The sequence below is a fragment of the Protopterus annectens genome, chromosome 8.part0 (genome assembly GCF_019279795.1).
Source record: "Protopterus annectens isolate FY-2018-M chromosome 8.part0, PAN1.0, whole genome shotgun sequence".
NCBI classification, from domain to species: domain Eukaryota; kingdom Metazoa; phylum Chordata; order Ceratodontiformes; family Protopteridae; genus Protopterus; species Protopterus annectens.
In genome coordinates this window covers 1,879,990,477-1,880,014,710 of record NC_056741.1, presented here as the reverse complement: position 1 = coordinate 1,880,014,710, position 24,234 = coordinate 1,879,990,477, and the positions used below count along the sequence as shown (strand labels likewise).

Here is a 24,234-nt window from a genome sequence, read left to right as displayed (position 1 = left end):
GTAAATATACAAAGGCACGCAAACACATACATAGTCATTTAACAAATACAGAGAGCAAGTACAAAACATAACATATTAGAAGTACAGAGAAAAAAAAATATTTTAGCTGCAAATTGTAGTAGCAGGACACACTAGTTGTATGCCCAGTAATTTCTACTTGAATTAATGAGAGTATGTATAATTCACCCATAGCTATGTGTAAATTTACAATATTGTGTTTGAGTATGATGGTGTAAGAAAGAGATGGGGAGTACAGTGAGTAGTAGAGAGCTTTCTGGAGTATAGAAGAACTCCTAGTAGATGAGGTTTGCGTATTAAGAAAACTAGTACATGCAGTAAATTAGTATGCGAAGATTGATAGAGAAAGTCCTGAGGGAAAGCAGGTGTAGAAGGTCAACCTGGGGGAAGGCATGGGCATTGTCTATTGATAAATAGGTGTTCCTTTAGTAGTTGTTTAAACGTAATGATAGAATTTGCTGAGGTAATATCAGGGGCAGTGAGTTCCAGATTTTGCCTGTGTAGTTAGGAAAGATGGAGTCTCCTGCTGAGTTGTTGGTTCTGGTGATCCTGATTAAGGTCCTGTCACTAGAAAGTAGCTGTCTTGGGTTTTCGTGTATTTTAATTAAATTAGTTAGTGTTGGTATTTTGTCTGGGTATGCTATGTACAAGGTTTTAAAAGATTTCATATTAAAGCTTACAAAATGGTAAACTGCATTAATATTTGACCTCTGTCTAGTGCAGGTAAATAGATATTAACCGCTGTTTTTATGATATTAATGTATATAGATATATAATTTTCACATTTTTCTAAATATCTTAACAACCAAGTAACAGAACTCTTTAGCCTCGTATGAAAGCACTCAGTTAGATTAATAAAATCATGCTGACAGTATGTGTGTAACTTGAGTGGTTGCTGAGATATTGTAAGTTGTTTACAAAATATTACAAACATAATAATTGCTTTGTTTAGTGTGACTAATAGCATTTGGTTTAAAGACCTAGAACCTAAAGAATACTGCCACTATAAAATAGTTTGTGTTGAACAGTTTGTCATTTTTACTTCTTTCAAAACCCCTATGGTTCCAGAAATATGAACATTTGTTTGAAATGTGAGGACATGTGTAGTTTGGGACAATCTAAGTTGTCCTGGTCCCACGAGCAGGGGTAAAGGGGTGGGGGGTGGGTATAGAAGTTAGGAATTAATTGGGAGTCTTTGCAGGTAGGTTGGATAGTGGTATTGTAGTGGTGAAAAGGTTAAAGAGAAAGGGAGAGATTAAAGGAAGTGATGTAGGGGTAGGAGGGACTTATGACAGGATTAAGTGGTAGGGATTAAGGGAAGTAGGTACATTTTGGCGTGGGTTGGTGGTGAAGTAACAGCTAGCTCACGTCCAGATGACCTGTAGGTATTGTGGATGCAGGTAGGCCTTGGATGGTGGGGAGAGAGGGTTGCAAGGCTAACTGAGTTAGTTCTCCCCTCTCTCTTTGCTGTGTTTTCTCTTTATTGTTAGTTAATTTAATGTGGGGGATGGAGTTGAGGAGTCTAGGGTGGTGACAGAAATTGCTAGTATGGAAGTTGTTGAAAGGGTTACTGAGAGGAGAGTGTGTGTGAAGGGTTGATGGGTAGTGTCTGTATAAGTGTGGTGCTCGGCTTACCTGGGTACTGGTTTGATTCTCTGGGGGTCTGGTAGGAATGGGGTTGCTTAGGTTGCTTCCTGGTGTCCGGTGGTGTCTCCAGTTGTCTCGCTGGGTAGTCTCAGTTGCTGAGGTGCTTGCTGGTGGTTTGGTGGTGTCTCCGGTTGATTTGTTGGGCCGGTCGCTGTCCCCGTACTTATTAGTGCCATGGGGTTCCCGAGGTTGCTTGCTGTCATCCAGTGTTGCCGAGGTTGCTTGCTGTCATCCGGTGGTGTCTCTGGGGATTCAGTGGACCCGTCGCTGTCTCAGTTCTCAGTAGGGCCATGTGATTGGCTGGCAGCCATTTGGTTCGGCCTGGTAGTTTAAAAAAAGAAATGTACATCCTGGTGGTCGTGGGAGGCTGTGGGATTCCTCATGGTTTTCCTGACTCCATAACATTGGGGGTAGTGGGTGGAGGATCCCCTCATGCTCCCTGGTGGGTTTGAGAGTATCTGTGGCTATTCTCTTGTCTCCAGGGTCGGTCTGGTGGTTTTCACGTATGAGCACTGATGGTAGCAGCCATTTGGGTAAGGGATAACAGCTCCACTGACTTGTCTCATTGGTGTTAGTGGTTTGAGGATCCCTTAGCTTCTCCCTGGTGGGTTTGTGTAGTTCTGTTGCCATTTTTGCGACCATTTGGTCTGGGCTCTGGTTTGCGCATGTGCAGTGGAGGCAATGGCCGTTACCTCTAGTGCGGACAAGGGTTTTGCTGTTCAGGCTTTTCAGTGGTTGGATGGTGCTGGTTTAGGTGTGCTGCTGCAATGGAGGTGGGTAGAATATAGGTACAAAGTTTTTTTTTTCTCTCTTTCCAGTTGGTTGTCTGAAAGGGTTTGGTAGATGAAGGGAAGTGTGTGGCTGAATGTGTGTGGCTGAAGTGTGTGTAGCTGAAGGGGCAAGTGTGTTTCAGGGAGCTGCACATTTTAATCCATGGGTGAATGTATAAGTGCATTAGTTAGTGATCAGAGTGCATGTCTTGCAGGTAGTTAGGCAAGCAGTTGTTCTCAACTTCAGGGTACAGGTAAGTAGGGGAGTTGGTGGAGAGAGGTGTGGTGTAGGGCAAGGCAACATAATAGGGGTTGGGGGTGGACTAGGGCAGTCTGCTTCGTGGAATAGCATTAACATTATGTGTTTCTTTCTTACAGATGGCTAATTTACCAGAACTACATCAGCGATGGCAAGCTACTGTGGCCCAGGCTGAATAATTGTTCCAGGAGGTGGCAACGTCTGAGGTAGTAATGGAACCAGAACAGGCTCTGTGTCAGAAGAGCTGGCACAACATGGTGAGAACCCCAGCTCAGGGGAAAAGACAACAGGCAGCGAAGCAGGCGGTTGCAGTGGATACACTAGCTCCCAGTACGTCTCAAGATGAAGGTACAGATAATGGTTTTACTTCAGCAGTATTGTCTGGAGTGCAAGAGGTTGAGGATTGTGGGGGGTAGGGATGAAGAGGACCTGTTAGTTGGAGACCTCAGGTGAGCTTTGCAAGTGATAGAGGGTGCTCAGAGGCAGCTGGCACAGGGAGCCAGGTACCCTGTCAAAGATGCGACTGGGGTGGGCGTAGGTTCTGGGGACAGTTCTGTTTTGGACTCAGAGGTAGGCTCTGACTTTGGGCTGTGGCTGGGGGACTGGTTAGCCACTCAATCTTTGGGACAAGGGACAGGAGCAGTTTTCCTGACTCCGCACATTCCAGGGTCAGTCAAAGAAAAAATTTGGAAAGGCAAGTATGTGGATTTGTTTAAGCTGATCGATGTGGAAGGGGTCCAATGGCTAGTGGAGGTGGAGTCATCTAATAGCAAGGACTTGTTGGCAGCTTTAGTGGCATTGGGAAGGAAGAGGGTAGGTAAGCTTCACCTTAGGACATGGGATAATTGGGTGGTTGGCTTTATTTACTTTATGGCGGTGCAGCTGGAGAAGGATGGGTCATTGGCCTTGCATCTTCTAGGATATTTCCTTACCATTCATGAGGCTCAACAATTAAGGCCAGGTAATGTGTGGCTTTGGTAGAATCATCGTTTCTGCAAAAGGAAGGCTGTGGACCAGTCACTACATTGGGAGGTGCGTCATACGGATATATGATTAGTTACGATGATGGATAGTTATGGTCGCTTTAACAGAAAGGTGAGTGGGGGAGAAGCAGCGGGTATGTGTCTTTTAGTAGTGGTTCTTTTTCATGGGTGGGGTGCAAATTTGCACACATTTGCTCAAGATGTGGAGGGATTAATTTGGCCATTTGCTATGGTCGGTAATAACATTCCTTGTGGAACTCCAATGTTATGGCTCGTGACGATGGATTTGGTGGGCAAAGCTTCACCTTACAGGGGTTTCAACTGGTTTGGGGTAGGAGTAATTATCATGGGTCCCTGGGACTTGGGTTCTTTAGAGGCAGTAGAGGAAGGGGTGCTGTTCCCCATTAAGGTGGAGGTCCCGCGGGGTATGCTTTGCCAGTTTCCTGGTCTTGCCATCAAGAATGAGATACTACAAGGATTTTAGGGGAGTTTCCTATAAAGTCCACCGTGGGAGGGGGTGAGGGAGGTTGCAGGAACCTGCAATGAGTTCAAGGTAAAGAGGACATCCTGGAGGTTTTAATGGAGAAGGAGTGTCAGGTGGGCATTTATTGGGTCCTTTTGACAGTCTGCCTTCCAGTAGTTACAAGGTGTCACCTGTGGGGTTAGCGCCGAAGAAACGGGCCGGGGAATTCAGATTGATACATCACTTGTTGCATCCTTGGATGATGCGGTAAAAGTGATTAGGGAATTTTGGAAGATATGGCTGGTTAAGGTTGACATTGAGTCGGCTCTTTGCTTGCTGCCTATTAGGAGTGAGGACTGGCCATTTCTGGGGTTGCGGGTAGGCGATAAGTACTACTTTGATAAAGTTATGCCTATGGGTTGTTCAGTGACATGTGCAACTTTTGAGAAGTTCAATACAGTATTGCATTGGATTTGGCAGCAGAGAGTGGGAACACAAAAGGCAGTGCATTATTTAGATGATTTTCTGCTGGTGGGTGAAGGAAGAGTAGGAGCACAGGAGGGGTTGCAGAAGTTTATGAGCATGTGTGAGGAGTTGGGGGTACCATTGGCTCAGCATAAGATGGAAGGTCTGGCGAGAGCCTTAGAATTTCTGGGATTAAAGGTTGATGCAGAGTGGAGACTGCTTTGCCTACCCGAGGATAAGATAGAGAGGCTTAGGTTGGCTATACGTTTGGTGTTGGGCAAGGATAAGATTCGAATTCGTTCAGTCATGGAGTTGTAGGGGCTTTTTAATTTTCCCCTTTGAGCTGTGCACCCAGGGTGAGCCTTTTGTAGGTCGGTTGCTTATATGTTGAAAGGGGGTCGGAGTAAACACCATTGGGTTAGGGTTACCAAACTGGTGCAGGAGGACCTGGTGTTGTGGGATGGTTTTGTGCAACAATTTAATGGGATCTCTTTCTGGCAGTCATACTGGGTGGGGCAGGAGGAACTTCAGTTGTTTATGGATGCAGCTGTGGGTGCTGGTATGGGGGCCTATTTTGGGGGTCGGTGGTTTGCGGCTGAATGGACTCGAGATTGGAAGGAGGTATGGAGGCGTGACGTGGCCTTTCTAGAGTTGATGCCTATATGGGCAGCTTCTGTTGTGTGGATGGAGCATTTGAGGGACAAATGAGTAATTTTTCATTCGGACAATATGGCTGTAGTGAGAGTATTACAAAAGAAGATGGCTACGTCGGGTTTGTTGTTGGTATTACGTAAACTGGTTTTGCAGAGTCTCTTAATAAATTTTTCCTTTACATGAGTACATGTGCCTGGCATAAAGAATGAGATTGCTGATAGCTTGTCCTGATTTCAGTTTTGCAGGTTTTGAGGGTTGGCTCCACAGGCAGAAGAAGTGCCAGAAACCCTGTCAGAGGAGGTGTGGAATCTTGGGTCGAAGTAGCCAGGTGGTTGGTATGGCATTCCTGGGCCTCTTCTATGAGGAAGGCATACAGTAGAGCTCTTTCTGATTTTAATTAGTTTGTTTTGCAGTTGCCAGAAGAGGTGGGGTATGGTCGGAGGAATTACTTCTGCGATATGTAGCTCATGCTTGGGGGATAGGCAAGGCTTTGCAGATAATCAAGGTGGATTTGGCTGCTATTAGCATTTTTGCTAAGGTAGCAGGGTTGCAAGATTTTACCAAGTCTTGGACATTTGGGTGAATGTTGAGGGGTTGGGGGAGAGTGGTGGTGGAACATAGGGACATTCGATGGCCACTTACGAGGGTTATATTGAAAGGTTTGTTGAGAGGGTTAGGTTTGTTACAAAGGAGGTCTTTAGATTACTTCATGTGGGGCACATTGTGTACATGGTTATATTTTGGTGCCTTATGTGTTTCGGAGTTGTTAGGTTCATTATGTTGGAAGGATGTTATCATAGGGGAGGGAGAGGTCATGACTGCATTAAGGAAGAGTAAGACAAATCAATTGGGTAGGTGATGCTTGGTGGTGATTAAATCTGACAGGAGTCCTAGTGCTTGTCCAGTAATGTGGGCTAAAGACTTCATGAGGATGTGGAAGGGGAGTGTAGATGAGTTCATTTTATGTTCAATGGATGGGAAGGAGGTGTCGAGTAGTAGATTCATAGGTTTGGTGAGGAGGGTTTTACGTTGCATGGGATTTCCAGCAGATAGGTTTGCAGCTCACTCATATAGGATCAGTAGGGCTTCAGATTTAGCTAGAGAGGGTAGTTCCATTGACGTGATTAAGAGATTGGGGAGATGGTCTTCAAAGACATTTTTATCATATATTAGATAAAGTTGTGGCCTGATTAGTAATTTTCTTTTCTTTTCTTTTAGGGAAGCATATTACCATCTTGAGGCATTCGTATATCCACTGGGTGGAGAAGCATGGGTTAGTCAGGGAAGATGGGATAAATTTGGGTTTATCACATTTAGGGTGGTCAGTAACTTGGCATGGGTTAGGGATCTTAGGTGGGATCGCTTGTTACATGAATATGAGAAGGTTAAATTGAAGGTGGTGTGTCCTTGTATATTAATAATTCATTTTGGGGGCAATGGTTTGGACAGTCTTTCCAAAAAGCGATTAGTGGATATTATTCTTCAGGACTTGCTGAGATTACAGGAGTTGTACCTGGGTATGGAAATTGTTTGGTCAGAGTTGGTTCCTTGTTTGTGTTGGAGGAGTGCTTATAGTTATAAGGCAACTGAAAGGGTCAGGAGGTTTGTCAATCAGAGACTGGCTAGGCAGTTAAGAATTTTGGGGATGCAGACCATTGAACATAGAGACTTTGGGGATGGAGAGGAGATTTGGTACCAAATGGATGGGGTCCATCTTAATGAGGTAGGACTGGACCTGTTTAATCTGCATTTGAAGCTCTTTTTAGAGGGTATGGTTGTGGCTAGGGTTTAGGAGGGGGAACAGCCTGAGAACCAGTCTGGTGGCAGAGAAGAGGGACAGGATTGTCCACTTTTGTTCCCCCTCTAAGGAAGGTGGTTATTCATTGGTTAATGATGGTTTGGTCAGGAGATGAGCAGGTACGCTGCCTATTTAAGTCCTGGGTGACTATGTATGTGGCCCCAGTGGAGGAGGTATCAGGGAATGTAGGTATACTGCCCTGAGGTATATTCATCCAGGGTGAGTAGTGACGCTGCCCTGAGATCCTTGCTGATGAAAATAATTGATGTTGTTTTGTGTGTATAAGTTCATTGTACAATAGTGTTCAATAAAGGTCGTCAAATGGCTTTATGTATTTGGTGTGGTTTATTTAAGCCGGGCCAGTACAAATGTAGTTTGGGACAAACTAAGTTGTCCTGGTCCCATGAGCAGGGGTAAACGGTTGGGGCTGAGTATAGAAGTTAGGAATTAATGGGAGTCTTTGTAGGTAGGTTGGACAGTGGGATTGTAGTGGTGAAAGGGTTAAAGAGAAAGGAAGTGATGTAGGGGAAGGAGGGACTTATGACAGATTAACTGGTAGGGATTAAGGGAAGTAGGCACATTTTGGTGTGAGTTGGTGGCCCTCCCACCCTCTGTTTTTTGGATATGGATGGAAGATGTTGGGCAGTTTAAGGTGGAGAAGAGGGACAGGATTGTCCTCTTCTGCTCCCCCTCTAAGGAAAGTGGTTATTCATTGGTTAATGATGGTTTGGTCAGGAGGTGAGCAGGTACGCTGCCTATTTAAGTGCTGGGTGAATAGGTATGTGGCCCCAGTGGAGGAGGTATCAGGGTGAGTAGGTACTCTGCCCTGAGGTATATTCATCCAGGGTGAGTAGTGACACTGTCCTGAGATCATTGCTGATGAAGATAATTGATGTTGTTTTGTGTGTATAAGTTCATTGAACAATAGTGTTCAATAAAGGTCGTCAAATGCCTTTTTGTGTTTGGTGTGGTTTATTTAAAGGAGGGCCAGGACAAAATTTGATTCTGTCAAAAGGCTTAGGCTCCACCCATTGAAAGTTACATTGCAATCTTCCTGAACTCCAGTAGAGTGAATGAGTTAAGTAGACCTGAAGTCAGACTAACACAAAAGACACATCACCCACAAATAACAAGATACATGACTGACTCTGTAGAATAAGTTATGTGGTGTATAATCTCAAAACTTTCATTTGTGTTTTTGATGAAAAAGTCTTAGTTTTAAACAAGTGGAAACAAAAAGAACAATTTCCATGTGTGTGGAGAATACCCATAGGCTTTTGCCCCAAAGTAGTCTGACTTTCTTTTTGCCTGTATGGATTTTTATGCAGACAATATCTGGCCCAAATTGTTCACCTTCCCATAGGTAAACTAAGAGCTGTCAGGAACCAAATGTGTGTGTGTGTGTGTGTGTGTGTGTGTGTGTGTGTGTGTGTGTGTGTGTATATATATATATATATATATATATATATATATTATATATATATATATATATATATTACTTTCATGCATGGTGACTAATGAAAGAGAGAATTTATCTTGCATGTGTTTTGTCTCATTGGTTAAATATTTTAATAACTCACTTCTGGGCTGTGGCTAAGCTTTATTTCATGCTGCTAAAATTATTTCAGGACATTTACTCCTTTTTAAATCTTTCTAGAAGCTGTATAACTTCATATCCCACATCATCCATATTATTACAAATAGGGTCTATATTATATGAATGAATGTTCATAATTTCAAATGCTCTAAAGAGTGAATATGCCTGACCTTGATGTGCTTCTTGTGGGATTGCAGTACAGTGAAGGTTGGAATATTTGCCTTTTCCTCACTGTAGTGTGATCTAGGAGGTGGTATATATATTTAGCGGGGGGTGTGGGTGGCCAGGTTTGAGATTCGGCATTTTTGCTCTTTATAGCATTCACCATTATGAACATTTGTTCATATAATATAGACCCTACAACTATGCATATCTCTCCAGTTTCAAGAGTATGTAATGTTATCAATAATTCATTTAGTATAGCAGCTGGAGACTAATAAAAAAACTAATTTTTTGAAAAGGGCTTATGATACACTGACGTCTTGACAGATCCATCAATGTGTTTTATTACTGTTACATAAGGGTAATCAGTAATGAAAAGGCTAAACTTAATAGTGAACAGGAAGCCTATATTATTTTGGTTAAGTTACTTAACAAATGCTTCTAGCTTAGAGAGATCTGTGGTCCAGAGTGTTAAGTATATATTGAAATACGGAACATATAAGTGTCAGAATGGAGTTTCTTTAGTAGGATTATTTTAGACATTATGGTATTACATACAATTATTCCTAGGCAAGATAGCCAGGAAAATATGTGTCCCTACTACAGCTGCATGTTGCAAATATAGACTGGAGACAAAATCTGTTTTGTGATAGACTAAGAAATATTATAGAACATTACCTGCCTAGGTGAAGCAGTTAGAAACATGGACAGAATGCCACTGCATTTTGTGCTTGCCTTTATTATAAGTTCTGTAATGAATGCAACCTTGTTTGTGTAAAGGAAAATTACAAGTGGAGAGCATGATAACATTGTGAATGTTACTCTGATCTTGCACCATATGATGATTGTATTATTTTCCTGTCAGTTTAGAGTGTGTAAATTATGACTGAAAAGAATATTTTGTAAGGTGCCACATAATCTGTCCATTGTTCTTTGTTTCTTGTACATAAGATGGTGTTTGTGGTCTGTCACATTATATTTAGATTTACCTTCATGTAATGTCGGTAATTATCAGTACTATTTTGAAACAATAAACCTTCTTGAAACAATATACTTTTATATCAAAGTGGATTTACTGCTGACAGACAGTATTAAGGAACTCATCACAGATTTCCCAGCAATAATCTAAACCTCTCCACATTTTTTGTAAAAATCGAAAGCTTTAAACTCAGTATTATAGATGTAAACATGCTCAAAAATAGCTAACATAACTGCAGACAGCATTTGCTATCAAAATGAAACACATTAATTTATAAAGCAGTCTAGAAACTATTTACAAAAAACTGGTTGAATTCAATAGAAGGATTACTACTGTCTAACTAAAATCTAATAGCTTTGAGTCCAACCTGGTGTTGAATGGATGTATACAAACCTGACACATCCAGGGTGCATAGGAATGTTGCATTTTCTGCATCTAAGTGGCCATAAGGCCTAAAAATGCATTGTATCCTGTATTCTGGCCCAAATTTGTGAGTCATGGTTTTAGATAAAACTAAAGAAATTTTGAAATAGGTTCTGTAAGCGAACCATGGCCAGCCACAGCTGGGCTATATAGTGTTGGTTTAACAGCCTTATGTGTAAATATATAGAAATCTTGACAATTGCATTCCGATATAAAGATCTGTTTATGAACTTGCTCTAAAAAAACATTATGATGAACCATATCAGTAAAGAAAACATCAACCACATATTTAAACATAGATATAGGGTCAGTTTCTAGGCACAAATAAAAATATAGTCTTTCATTCACCATAAAACAATTCCCTCACCCTTATCGGCATGTGTAACAATAACTTCAGAATTAGTTCTCAGTTGCTGAAGTACAGTTCTTTCACAATAGGACATACTGGACGCATTTTACTAATTATAAACAGGAGGTTCTATGACTTCAAGGAAGCCATTTTTGTTTTTGTTTTTACAGGAAATGTATACATTAATTAAATGTGTACAACTTAGTTCTGATGAAGTCATAGGTTTATAGGTCCATAGGTTGGTAATAGGCTATCAGCCCTAGGTCATATACAAGCCTAGGCATAAAAATTCCCTGGCTATTTCTTCCCACAATATTTACTTCCCTGGACCCCTGTCTAGCAGGGTGACTGATGTGATCCATAGGGTGAATTTTCTATCTCCCATCCAATCACATAGAAGTCCTACTGTTTTTATGGAAATGTGCTGAACCACTTGATATGGATTGTTTATTATGGTGGAATGTTTTATGAAATAAAGGCAGTGGTGTGGAGACATATGTCTCTCCTTCATTGCCTACTTGTGTAATCCTTTGTTTGCTTGCAGTGGATGTGGTTCTAACATATTGGATCCACAGTTACAAGATATCTTCCCTTGTTCTCCAAATAAGGTTGTAAGGATAGATTGTTCAAAATCCTTAACCACTCTGTGATAGAGATATGAAAAAGAAGATGAGGTAAGAATGTTTCCATGTTTCCTGGGTGTCAGGATGGAATAAATATTCCAGGTGCTTCAGCAAATGATATAACCATGAGTGGAAATCTAACAAGACATTAATATAATGACCATACCACTTAGCAGAGTTCACCTTCATAATGTGTATATATCTCATTATTATTTTGTATATATCTGTGTAATACTTGTTTTTCGTTCATACATTAATTCATGTCTCTGTAATCTTACTTAACTTTTGTAGAGTTTTTCTCCCTGGGCTTCTGCTGAAAAAGGATAATTTTGCCAAGCCAGACTTTCCCAGTAAACAAATGCCACAAAAATAAAATAAAATCATAAAATAAATAGCTAACCAAACTGGATACTGGTTTTATGACTGGGCCTCATCATGCACTGGTAGGTTGATGGCTAATTTTATTACCTTTTCTTCAGCAGGTTGGCTCTCTTGTTTTATTTTTTGTTTAGTTATTTATTTTGGAATATGTGACTGTTGTATTTTTCATGTGTTGGCTGTGTTTGTGTTCTTGGCTGTCTAGGATTATTTGGGATTTCAGAAATAGCCACAGACAGAAGAAGAAATTGTACCCCTTAGTATTTTTATTTGTTTTTCTTTTCCTAATGAAGTTTATTTATTTTTAATGAGAACATATTATTTATTCATCTATTTGTTCATCTATTTTTAATGTTGACTTAGGAGTGCAATTAGGTTAAGAAGCTCACTGTGTGATGGGGCCATATAGTGAAACGTTTTGTGTTTGAGACTTTAACAGTGCATTATATTTTGTGATAGAATTTTGTACCAAGTTGAGATGTGAGGCATGCCTCAAAGGTTCCTCACTCCTACAGTCTCCACAGTACAATCAACAAAGTGACTGTAACATATTTCATTACTGTTATGTACACGACACAGATATTTGTAAACATATATTGTACATGTCAGTGTCTTTGATATTCCTTTTAAAATTGTTGACACTGATTTATTAATTTTACAAAAATACACACTGAAAATGAATGCACTGGAAATGTATGTCTAGCAATTCTCTCTGCAATACATTACATTTTTACTTGTCTTTGCCTTTGGTTTGGATCATGGCTAAAAAGGGTCATTCAAACTGCTCTCCTACCCATTTAACAAACAGATATGTAGGCAGACAACTAGCTAGCTAAATATATAGACAGTTACGCAAATGGACAGATTGATATAGATATAGATAGAGAGACAGACAGACAAATAGGCAAGCAGAGATGCTAGATCCTGCAAATATGTCGTCATTTAGTTCAGGCAGTATACTATCATACTGTCGTATAAAATGCATTTACAGCGGCCTTTTTATCTTGAGTGATTTACATGCTGTTCACTACCAGTAATGCCCTAACCACATTGCCCTGGTCAATACTCATAACTGGCAGTGGCTCACTTCCATTGACAAGAAAGACCCCCTGGCCTGCAAAAATCCATATGATGGGAGCCTTCTCATTAACTACTATCCTGAACTCAGTTTACTGCTATATCTAATATCTCACCACCTTTGTACTGTCATGCATAAGTTAGAAAAAATATTCTCCAGAAATCAAAATTATTTCAAGGGAGCTGTTTCCTGTATGCCACAGTTTCTAAATATGCTGTCTGAGGTTACCCCATCTCAGAGAAAACAGATTAGTGATAGTTTCCCTTTTCTGTACAACTTCATAGGTAGTATATTTAGAGATCAGGGTTGGGGAGCAACCATATCTGGATGTGGAAGGAGTACACCCCCTCCCCACAAAAACAAAAAGTCAAATGAGGCAGTGGAATGGAAAAGTGGATTGTGTGACATTTGTTTTCACAACAACAATAATTAGATCCATATGACAGTCACTTCTCATTTAATGACAGCTTAGCACAGATATAATTTGGACATGTACTGCTTTTCTACACTAATCAAAATCATACACTTACTCCAACAGAAATAATGTATAATGCACCATGCCAGATTTTTTTCTGTAAAATGCCCACAAAACATTGTATTCAATAATATGTGTGTTTTATGGACATACTGGTGGCATACACAAGAATGTCCTCATGGTAGTTATGTCATGAATTAGTATATGGGTCCCAGAAGAGGTGATTCTGTCTTCTCCTTATTGCAAGTCAAATGTCAAGTCAGTACTCTTTTTATTCACTATAGATAGTTGCCAATTATGACTTTAGTCATAGAGCAAGATATGCATACAATGTACACAACAGTCATATGCAACCTACCGGTCAGTAATTTACATACATTTTTATGTAACTTAGTAGTGAGTAAAGGTTAAGTTCATGTAAATTACATAAACAAAGCTATTTAGAAGAGATACACAAACAATATCTCTAATTTACATAAACACTGAAGTTTATGATCTACAAGGCAGCCTTAAGATTTCTCTGGAAATCTGGGAATATCTTGAAGGTAGATGGTGGTCTGGTGCAGTCTGCATATTAACTCATTGGTTATGAAAGAGCAGGCAATGGTTCCAATTCTTTATATGTTAAAATACCTTTTTGTTCTGGCCCATATTCATTTCTTAACTCCTATGTGTTTCAAGAAAGATGACCAGCAATATGTTGATATAAATATATCACTTCATTACTGCTGAGAACCCAAGCTTCCCACTTTAAGAATGAGCAGAGCAGTGAAAAGAGAGATTATATAGTGCAAAATATTTGTCAGGAGACCCAAAAACACTGGACACAGAGGTGACATAATACCCTTTATTAAACTTACAGGTTTTGGGAGGAAGGACATGCATATTTCATTCCTTGAATGATTTGACTTTTCCTGAGCATAAGAATAACATCAAGGAACAGCTTTACTAAGCAAACCAAAAGATCTGAACTCTAGACTATGCAATGATGGCCCACAGTCTAAGTTTATGTTCACAAGAGGTTTAATAAAGACTTCCTTGATGCTTTTAGCTTGCTAAAATGTCATATATAATTATATATGGCTGAATTATATATATTAGGCTCTCTATTGAAATGTTGGCACTTGAAATGCTGAGTGTCAACAAGTAGGAAAAATAAAAGACTGAAAACACAGAAAAAGAGTGAAGCTCAAAAATCAATCTTAGCCTTTAAACTTCTTTTGGAACTCCTCCACCCCATGAACTTATATATACCAACTCAGAGACTGCCATACCTTGGAAAAAAGGGAATATTTGAGAAATGGTATCTTGGACTCAGTGTATGCAAGAGCAGTCTTTTGGCCCTTCAGTCTCTGTGTTTTGGGACTCGCTCTAGTCGGTCCCAACATTTCAAATGGTTATCTATATGGTTAATAAGTATGTTTTATTTAATTTAGAGTTTCCTAGTATTCTTTCTGCTTATGTTTTTGGAATAAATAGCTTTGCTTATATATGTGTTCTATGTGAGAGAAGTTCCCACTTTTGTTTCCCTCTCTTCACCGTTTCCTCTCAATGGTGGCAGCAGAAACATATGAGATTATCTATTTAATATTCCATTTTCTATGAAGCTATAAAGTTATTCTCCTTTATAAAGCACATCTTTAGACATATATTTTTATTCTAACATTAACTAAAAAATATTTTATGAGGTGAATGTTTTCATTTCATTGCAGGTGAATAATGCTGCCCTTCAGCCTTTTATCTTTACAATGTTTTATCTTATACAGACATATAAACCTTCCTATGCTGTTACCATTCACATCATAATGTCATATGATCATTTTGGTTGCTTCAGTATACCACTGGTTCAATACTTTATTAAGTCTTCATTTTGAATGCCTTATACATGAATATTTCAAAGATTAGTTCTTGGCACAGCACTAGCCATATAATTCCAATCTAATACTTCTTTCTGCCCCCTTCTTATGATATTTGTATGTTTAAGATTAAAAAAGTTATAACAGTCTGTGTTATAAAGACTACACAGAAAAAAATGACTGCTTGGATTATATTCACCTAATTTTCCATACTGAACTACATTGCTGATTTTGCATTAGATATTAGATACTTTGAATAAAAACACACCATGAATGAATGACAATTAGTTTATTTTTGTAGATATCAACCATCATAAAAATGCAATTTAATTAGCTGCAACAGTCTGGTCAATCATGGAGCGCAGAGCAGTAACACGAGCATAGACTGCAGGGGTTGCTCTGGAACATGAGGTGCTTCCCCATGAAACAATTTCCATGAGGTACCAAGCACTTCTCTGCTGGCAGACCAGAGGTCCTCCAGAATCATCCTTTCAAAGTAAAAAAGAGACTTAGTATTATTATTATTATTATTATTATTATTATTATGAAAATAACAAACATAAAGGAACCAAGTCCAGAATCCACTCCAAAGTAGTTTTATTAAAGCGCTTTTCGTTTCCCAGATAGAAACTTCATCAGAATACATTTTCAAACCCAGCCTACTCAGTTTATAGTAAACTCCTAATAATTAGCATGAAGCCATTAACTTGAAAAAATTCCAACCCCTTAAATGTGTATGTGCAACTACCTTAAAACTTGTGCAATAGTATGATTATACACATATATAAAAAATGCACCGATATCATGATAAAAAATACATAAATATGTAAAAAATGCATGACCAAGTTTTACATATGAACATTACAAATAAAAGTCAGCGTTTAACCTTAAAATGGAGCTAATGGAAACTGCACTATTTAAACCTGGATAGTTACTGGCATTAGTCCGCAGTTGCCACTGAAGCTCCTTTTGTTCTAAAAAATCATTTAAAGGACCACCTCTATCCCCTAAAATTACCTGATCAATTATAACAAATCCAAAATCATGTCCATCATTTTCGATGATATGTGCTGCCAAGGCATTTTTACTTTCCTTCTTTTTGATATCATAACAATATACCTGGCTCCTGAAAGTATTAATAGTTTTTCTAATGTAATGACCCTGACAATGTGTGCACAGGGCTAAATAAACAACTGCTTTACTACCACAGTTATATTTTCTGTTAATAATATATTGTCCAAAATTGAGGATATTTACCTCAATGGTCTCTATCATATACTTACATTGTAGGCAATATCCACATTTTTTCATCCCCCCCCCCCCATTTTGTCTCCCCTGTTTTACCTTTTCCAGCATATTTTTAAAACAGATATCCTTTCTATAGACAGTTTTGGGGGTATTTTCTTCAATATTATGATACTCTGGTTCAATCTTAAGAATACTCCAGTTATGGCAAATAATGTCCTTGATAACTTGAAACTGCTTATTGTATATTCAGCTTTGTTAAAACAAATTTTTTCTTTAACATTAATTTCTGTCTGAGCCATGCTCACTGTACCAAGGAGTGGAAAAAATGCTCATTTATCCTTTTGTTTCCCACTTCTTTCATTATATCCATAACAAACTTCTCTGGATATCCTCTCTTAATAAACATATTCCCTAATATATTCATCTGTGTTACAAACTCATTAAAGTCAGAAACCATCCTGGCGTTATGTACCCCCTGCCCTTTAACAAGTGACCTCTATTTGTGTACCAGGTGCCAGTTAACAAAATGCAATAAGGTGTTTGAATAAGTAGGTTTTCTGTATATAGTGGAGACGAACCCCTTCTTAGTCTTATCTTTCACAAGAGTGAAGTCCAAATAATTAACACATCCTCTCCTGTCATGATGGTAAATTCCAGAAAGTCTGTGCTATTCCTCATATAAGAGAAAAAGTGATCTAGCTGCACTTTGTCACCTTTCCATAGAATAATAATATCATCCAAAAAACGGCCGTAATATGACCAAAAGCAAGAGTATGGACTATGTACAATTTATTCCAACTCCCAATATGCAAGGACGATATTTGCAAAAATGGGGCACACACTGCCCCTTAGCAACACCTCTGCATTGTTTAAAAAGCTGCTATTCAAAAGTAATGATGTTACTGTCTAATACTAACTGCATTAAAGTACGGATAGTAAGAATCCAATCATGTCTCATGCTAGTATGCTGACATAAGTACAAATAAAACCACTCAATGCTTTCCTTATGGGGTATAACAGAAAATAAATCCCTAATATCGATTGTTACAAAAATTAAGTCATCCTGGTACATATCACTAGTAATCTTACTTAAAAAATCCCAGGAATCCTTAAGTATCCATGGGTGCTTCTGTAGAAAATTCTTTAACTGTGAATCAATATACTTAGCTATGGGGAAAGTCTTAGAGGCTCTGGCATCGACTATTGGTCTTAATAGTGAGTCATTCAGATCCTTGTGTATTTTTGGAGCTCCAGAAATCGTAGATATTTTTGGATTCTTCACCATTAGAAAATTATACTTCGCTATGCTAAACTGTTCATTATACACAAGTTCTTCTAATGCTGCATCCACTTTCCTATATATAATATTTTTCTCATTAAGGCTGATTTCACAGTATGTGTCTGTGTATAGAATGGTACACATCTTGATATTATAATCGTTTATATTCATGACTACAAGGGCACTGCCTTTATCAGGTTTCATAATTCTTATTTCCCCGTTGTTACATAAACCCAGCAACAGGCACATTTCTTCCTTAGTCGTATTATATAGGCTGTCTTTATTGCATTTATAGTATCCTAGTGCTCTTCTAATATCATCCTCACACTTTTTTTCAAAAATGTGTACTATAGGATGTAGTATAGGATTAAATGTACTTGTTTTTTGACAGGCTTTATGACTTCTAACTTGTGTATTGTTCTCCTTGAAGTAAAAATCACAGTTTAATTTTCTAGTAAAGAGTTTTAAATTAATCAACACTTCGTCTACTTATAGGTTCATAGGTTGGTACTAGGCTATCGGCCCTACGGCCTATACAAGCTTAGTCATAATAATTCCCTGGCTATTTCTTCCCACAGTATTTACTTCCCTGGACCCCTGTCTAGCAGGGTAACTGACATGATCTCCGGGGTAATTTCCTATTTCCAATCCAATCATCAAAGTTCCTTTTGAAGAGGGCCAAAGAGGCGCTCTGCTTGACATGTATGGGCAGTCTATTCCAGAGTCTGGGGAGTCTCTGGGTCAGGAATCTATCCATCCAGCATGTTTTGTTCATTGTGATGACAAGGTTTTGATCCCTGGAGCAGGTGTCTCTGAGAGATTGGGATTTCTTTAAGTGTAGCATGTCCAACAGTTCTGGGCTTGACATAGCCTTGTATGTTAAGCAGAGATCGCCTCTGAGTAGACGATATGTGACAGAGTATAGGTGGAGTTGTTTTAGTCAGCATTGGACAAGTGCTTTAGGCCTGTGATTCTTTTAGTGAGGTGTATTTCTGCTGCCTTTCCAGTTGTTGCAAATGTCTTGAGAGGTACATACCAAATGGGGCGTTGTATTCTGTAATGAGTCTAATGAGGGATGAGTACAGTGGGACAATGACCTCCTTTTTTTCTGGATGAAAAGCCCTTAGTGATGAGGTGTGCCACATAGAAGGATTTCCTGACTGTTGTGGCGATGTAGTTATTGAAGGTGAGACCACTGTCCACCTGTGTCCCTAAGTCTCTTATCATACTTTCGGTGTTTAGTGTACTGCCACCTATGTGGTAATTCATGGGTACATGTTTTTTTTCCCAAAGGTGATATCTATACATTTCTGGTACAAATGATAAACCTTTTTCAAACAAATCAGCCACAGTCATGTAAACAGTTATTACTATAATTGTATGTCTTGAAATCATCACATTTGTTCTTAACAATAGTATATGGAACATTCCTTTCATTTACTGCCTGGCATTGTTGTAGAATCTCCCTTTCCCCCTCCCCTTCCACCTCATGGTCGTTGAATAATTGTACTGATTGCATTGGTTGTAGTATCCTTCCCCTCTCTGATTTCTAAGTCTTTTGGACCTTCTCAAAGGGGAATATTCTAAAGGGTCAGAAATATTTCCTGGCTCATCATGCTCCAGGTTATCACTGTCAGTCTGTATAACTTGATAACTATCCATTTCTTGTCTTTGCTGACCCAGGGGAGGGGGTAGGGGGTAAGCCTTTCCCAGTTCATAGTCTCTTTGATCTCTCAGAAGTTTTTTATTTGTTCTATGTTTCAAATCCAAGATGGCATTATCAATTCTTTCAAAAATACTACAATAATTTGTTTTTTATATTCAAACAACAAATTCTTCTGTATATTATGATCAATATTATTGATTTTACCCAAACGTTCAGCCATCTTCCTTTCATTGTCTCTTACCAAACATTCCAGAAGCTCACACCCATGCTTATTAAATAGTTGTATTTGTTCCATATGCAACAAAGAGTGTCTTACCAGTCCAGAAGGAATTTCCATATCCTCAGCCCTTTTGGGATGTGTTCCCATCTGATAATTCCCTCAGATAATTATTTTCTAGCTGTATTTTTTGAAATTCTCAGTGTTCGATGTACCACGCCAGTCCTTTTCTCCTTCCAGCCATTCTTTAAATGTATTAATCCCATTGTATAAGGTTCCGGCCCTTCCTCATGATGAATATGTATCCCTATGCAAATTCTGGCCATCTGATTGGCTTAAGATCGGTGAGCATTGCTTTTGGGCTGGATTAATGCCAGTAAACTCTCCCTTCTCTCCAAACGATAAATTTCCTGCCTGATGAAGGTCCACGCTGTCGGAATTCATTGCATTACACATTTGCTGGGTTAATTGTTACACTAGTATTGTTAAATCCCCCACTGTATGTTGTAAATCATTAAAAGACTTTGTTAAAGTCGGACTGGTGGGTGGATCAGGAACTTTGGCTCCTTCCATACTAAACCACACAAAAACTGTTGAAAATCCACAAAAGTTATGAAAATAACAAACATAAAGGAACCAAGGCCAGAATGTACTCCAAAGTGGTTTTATTAAAGCACTTTTCATTTCCCAAATAGAAACTTCATCAGAATACATTTTCAAACCCAGCCTACTCAGTTTATAGTAACCCCCTAATAATTAGCATAAAGCCATTAACTTGAAAAAAATCCTCCCCCTTAAAGGTGTATGTGCAACTACCTTAAAACTTGTGCAATAGTATGCTTATACATATAAATAAAAAATGCATCAATATCATGATAAAAAATACATAAATTATAAAAAATGCATGACCAAATTTTACATAAGAACATTACAAATAAAAGTCAACTTTTAACCTTAAAATGGAGCTAATGAAAACTGCACTATTTAAACATGGATAGTTACTGGCATTAGTCCGCGGTTGCCATTTAAGCTCCTGTTGTTCTAAATAGTCATTTAAAGGACCACCTCTTTCCCTAAAATTACCTGATCAATTATAACAAATCTAAAATCATGTTCATCATTTTCGATGATATGTCCTGCCAAGGCAATTTTACTTTCCTTCTTTTTGATATCATAGCAATGCTGATATACCTGATTCCTGAAAGTATTAATAGCTTTTCCAATGTAATAACTCTGACATTGTGTGCACAGGGCTAAATAAACAACTGCTTTACTACCACAGTTATATTTTCTGCTAATAATATATCCCCCAGGATTCATGAAGCTCGGCGCAAGGACGGCATTAGCCTTGTGCCAACCGTGCAGCATAGAGATGGTGCAGCAGCACCACATGCATATTAATGGCATGCTGCCACAACATCCACGTGCATAGGAAATGTGTACGAGTCCAGGGGGCATGTCTAAGCACTGCACGGAGGCGCGAACATGTCGGCTGCATACGAGCAACCTAAAATGCTGACTGCTACAGCCTGCCTCTAATAATAATCACTCCTGTCAATGTCCGTGGATACTGAGATGCATGCAAAGCATACAAGACAGTTTTGCAAACACCAAAATAAAAAGTAAACACAAAGGCACGTAGCTGAATATTATTGAGTCCCCGTCCCTCGAACAATTGACATTTAAAACCCCGTGCCCATATTCCATTGTAGTGTTGATAGTTATACCAGGTGGAAGTGAAACACAGCGTGTTAGCGCGCCACTGCCATTTGCTAAGCCTAACCCAATGGTTAGGGTTACCACCTGTCCCACATTGTGAGGGACAGTCCCCCTCTGGGCAGTTATGTCCATACCAAAACAATTATAAATGTTAAATGTCCTGCGATTGTAGGACATAATTATGTCCTATATTTTATGTAATAGTCCCATACAATGCTTATTTCTGTATGTAAAATACCTAAATGTTACAAGAAACAGAATAAGCAACTAAACAAAACAGAATACGCAACTAAACTGCTACAACAATAAGCTTTCATTTAGGCATAAAACTAAAGTACTATCCTTTGTACTGACCGTGGGTATGTGTTGGCCTGTAAAATCTGATGTGTGTCCCGAAAATGTCCCATTTTGGTCATATGAAAAGGTGGCATCCCTACCAATGGTCAGATCATTTGCTCAATATCTGCCCATTCGTGGTCCAAGTCATCCTTGTCTGGACAGCCCAAAGATGAACTGGTATTACCCGGGTCTACCTACCATGTCATGAAAGATAAGTATTTGTGTGTACCTATGTGTGTGTGAAGTACAGCATGTGGAAGATCAAAAATGCTAGGGTCGTCCTCAAAACCATATTGGTACCAGAGATATGTAGTGTACGATATGTGTTCTGTTGACTGTGCCATGGGCCATCAACCAGAGAAGTGATGGATGGTGTGTGTGTGTAATATGGGTGTGGGCGTGACGGGTAATGTAATAATTCAGCAAAGGGAGACTGGGTCGGATGCACAATAGGTGAACTGGAGGTGTACGAGGGAGCAGTGGGTGAATCAGAAAGAAAACCAAAGAACAAATATTCACAGCTGCAATACAACCTGACAGGCCATACTGTAGAACACAATCCCACAAACATACGAACGTTAAAATGTGCGATACACATGTACAGAAACGTTACCGGCTCACACCCACATAATGGTCTGGCCTGAACTGAGCCATCCAACCCAAACACACCTGGATACATAATTGAATATCCATCATCCCCTCCACAGCACACCACCCCCCCTTCCTGAACATTCACCAAAACCACCCATACTCGGGCTGCTAGCTTGGTTCAGCCATATCTGCACATAGTGACCCCTACTCATATCTAGTAGGCAGTCTCACCCTAGGCAGTCTCAGGATTGCAAACTATTTATCCCTTGCATGTATAACCCTACCTCATTTTCATAAAGCCAAAAGAATTGAGGTCATTGGTCCCCACAATTTTTGGATATCACTCATGGGATAAGTAACTGTTCTAAACATTAGACTTGGTGTCACGACATGATGTCCAGTCCTGTAGACATCTGGACATAAGTTGTATGAGCAGTAATTGTCCACAGCCCTGTTCAGCCTCCAGCTGGTCCTGCAGAACCTATGTCCCGGGATTAAATTCCAGACCATGATGCACATCTCCCCACGTGCATTATCGGGAATATATACCTTTCACATTCGCACAGTGGCAGTCGGATATAGGGTGATTAAGGCACTTTAAAGCAGACGTGAGTAGGGTTACCACCTGTCTCACTTTGCGAGGGACAGTCCCTTTTTAGGCAGTTGTGCCCTGACCAAAAATAATAAAACAGCAAATGTCCTGAGATTGTAGGAAATAATTGTGTCCCATATTTCATGTAACAGTTGCATAAAATAATTATTTCTGTATGCAAAATACTTAAATGTTACAAGAAACAGAATAAGCAACTAAACTGCTACACGAATAAGCTTTCATTTAGGCAAAAAAGTAAAGTTCTAACCTTTGTACTGACCGTGGGTATGTGTCAGCCTGTAAAATCTGATGTGTGTCCCGAAAATGCCCCACTTTGGCCATTTGAAAAGGTGGCAACCCTAGATGTAAGCGGGTATGCAAGCATGTATGCGTGACGGTAAGTGGCGGTGATTCAACGGTATGGAAAATGTAAATAAGCATGTAGGTGTATATGCATGTGTATGTACAGACCAATATATATATATATATATATATATATATATATGAAGAATGAACTTGGTCACAATATAGCAGTCATAACGAATGTGAAGGGAAACATCAGCGGAACCCCCCGTAATATTTAGTGCTGTTATATCAGGTTGGCCAGAGGTGAGCACACTTCTGCATCCCCAACCACAGGTAGGATGGTAAAAGTGGAACTAACTATGTCCCTGTGCTGAGTCTGACTTTCAGCAAGGTACAGGGCAGTTCCGGTCCCCAGTCGGACAAGCCTAAACCTGGATGACCACATGAACACCCTGACAATCAAATACACATATGTGCCAGGACTATAGGCTTGGAGGTCTGAATATACTTTGAGTGAGTCAACATGCGGCACGGGTCCAGAGCAGTAGGGAATGGAGCTTGTGTAGTAGTGCTTTTTTCCCAACAGGAAAATGGATGCCTGCTGTGTTAGTGAAGTGTTGAGGCGTGTGTTCGGGTAACTATGAACCATGGGTATATATATATAAATGAAGCAGAACACCAATAGTGTAGTGGTTAGAGCATCCGACTATCGAGCAGACATTGCTAGTTCGACTGCAGCACACACCATTTATGATGCGTAATCCGTATAAAGCATATCTTGCTAATTTTATGCTGTATAACAATATAATACCAATGAAATGTGAACTGGGGTGACGTATCACAGTAAGAATGTACAAGGATATTGCATGACGTGAGTCGGCAGTTAAACAGAAAACCACAGCTGAAAAGTGTTGTACTCACCCTTTGTCCAACGGCCCTTGTTCCACCCAGTAACACAATATACCACCTCAGCTAGGCCCGACGCCAGGACCCTACACATCACAATCAATGTGATTTACCACTAAGCCATGGCAGTTATACCTAACGTCGATGTTATTACAAACATAGCAGACAGCACAGTCATTCAACAGTATGATCAAAGTAATTAAATCATATAGATGTGTATGCATGCATGCGTACACACACACACACACACACACACACACACACACACACACACACACACACACACACACACACACACATATATATAGGGTAACCACCTGTCCCACTTTGTGAGGGACAGTCCCTCTTTGGGCAGTTGTGTCCTGAACACTTAGTGTCAAATGGCAGATGTCCT

General features: G+C 39.5%; 1 pseudogene; it reads right to left on the bottom strand.

Moving 5' to 3' along the window:
- Positions 1–15,303: 15,303 nt before the first annotated feature.
- The window catches only part of LOC122808578, a 100,028-nt pseudogene continuing 91,097 nt past the window's right edge, over positions 15,304–24,234 (bottom strand).